The sequence below is a fragment of the Rhagoletis zephyria genome, unplaced genomic scaffold (assembly GCF_001687245.7).
Source record: "Rhagoletis zephyria isolate East Lansing unplaced genomic scaffold, Rhagoletis_zephyria_1.1 Rzeph_scaffold_00442, whole genome shotgun sequence".
NCBI lineage: Eukaryota > Metazoa > Arthropoda > Insecta > Diptera > Tephritidae > Rhagoletis > Rhagoletis zephyria.
The window spans coordinates 187,193-189,102 of record NW_016157526.1 but is presented as its reverse complement, the minus strand read 5'-3'; the positions used below and the strand labels follow the sequence as shown (position 1 = coordinate 189,102).

At 37.9% G+C, this 1,910-nt stretch overlaps 1 protein-coding gene across 1 annotated transcript in view; it reads right to left on the bottom strand.

Moving 5' to 3' along the window:
* Positions 1-1,910, bottom strand: part of LOC108359712 (mitochondrial import inner membrane translocase subunit Tim13) — a 95,996-nt gene that overhangs the window by 13,563 nt on the left and 80,523 nt on the right. The gene's annotated exons all lie outside the window — the stretch shown is intronic.

Below are 1,910 nucleotides of genomic sequence, written 5' to 3'. Positions count from 1 at the left end.
ACATATATGCAATAAACAAATACAAAACGAATGGCTGCAATGAATAAAAAAAATAAAAATGTTTTTTAATTGAATTGGATATGAAAATTTACAGAAAAAATTATTTTTCACGTAATTGAAACGTTTGCATACATATAAAACGTACCCTATGGTACAATTGTCACAAACGAAAAGCAAACGTTTCTCGTTGGGGAAAATGACAGTGAATCTTACAATTTGTTTCTGACTATTTACAAAACTGTACAAAACCACAAATGATATGATGATCGATGAGCAAATGGGAATTGTTTTGTACAGTTTATTTTCGTACCCTGCTTTAGAGTGACTGTTACAGTGTTCAGAAATGTTTAAAATATTCCATCGAGGTCCAAAAAAAAATCCATTTTTGTCTGAACGCGATAGTAAGCTTGAAGTAGAGCTGACACTCCCATTTCTGCCCTCTGTGGTTGTGGCCAGACGTTGCAACGGTTATCACTTATTTAATACATATAAGTATCTTCTTTTTGGTTGCTTGTGTTTCCGACAGGGTAGGAGTATGATGTATTGTGGAACGATTTTCCGTCATCCCTTGTCAAATTTGGTTTGGAGACAAACCGGTTTCGGCGATGTGCCATCTTCAGTGTCATTTTTCGTTCTGAATAGTTCGTGTTTCCTTCCGCTTTTTATGTATTCGTGTTACTATCTGTTTTAACTGTCATTAGGTCATGCATACTCATCTAAGTGCGACCGCTTTTGTTTCATTATCTCACAGGTAGGTGCTTTTTAGTTGCTTGTATTCGCCGGCGGGTAGAAATCCGTTATTTTTATTTTCTTGGCTTTCGTGATTGCGTCGGTTTATGTTCCGTTATTTAGCAGGTATTAGGTCGCTTGCTTGTGCCGGCAGGTAGAAATCCGTTATTTTCATTTTCTTTGCGGCGTAGGTATGTATCTTCGCGTTGGCGTTTTTTTCAGGGATCTTCTCATATTTTTCGTACAACATCTTGAGTGGTTCGAATATTACATCGTTCGTGTTCGTTTGTTCGTTTATAATTCTCCCTTGAAATGTTTTCTGCTTGTATATCTCCATGTTTTCCAATANCAACATATGATTTCCGAAGTTTGATTCTGGTGTGACGCTTGGTTTTTGTGTCCTCTTATTGTAGTCTCTTATATGTTCTCGGAACCTTGTTTTAATCTTACGGCCAGTTTGCCCTATGTAGCTACACTTGCATTCACACGTTAATTTGTATACACGCTGCTTATCTAGAGTGTCCTCTTCGTTTGTTCTGTTGTTCAGTATCCTTCCGACGTTGTTCCTGGTTCTGAACGATGTGCGAATGTTGAATTTTTGGAAAACCTTGGCCAGTTTTTATGTCATTTTACCCGTGTAAGTGAACACTGCCCAAGCTGCATCGTTGTTTTCTTTCTTGTCCCTACTTTTTCATTTCGAGTCCTTCTTAATTTTGTCCACCAGATCTTTTTTGTATCCATTGTTTCTAGCGATAGCATATATTGTGTCTAGCTCTCTCCTGTGTGCTTCCTTAGTTAATGGGGTTCGCTCAAGTCTAGTTAATAATTGTCTAAATGCTGCGTTTTTGTGTTGTTGTGGGTGGTTAGAGGTTTCATGTATTACTGTGTCGGTCGCTGTGGGCTTTCTGTATATCTCGTATTCCAGTCTGTTGGTGGTCTTGTTTATTTTAATAGTTAGATCCAAATAGTTGAGTTTTCCTTTCTCTTCCTTATCCATCGTGAATGCTATATTTTTGTGTTGTTCAGTAAGGTAGTCTAATATATGCTCCTCTTTGTCCCCCGTTATTATGCATATTATGTCGTCCACATATCTAGCGTAGAAGCTGACCCCTAAATTGGTTGTGAGATGCTCCATATATTTCTCCTCTAGGCTTTGCATGAACACCTCCATGAGTATAGCC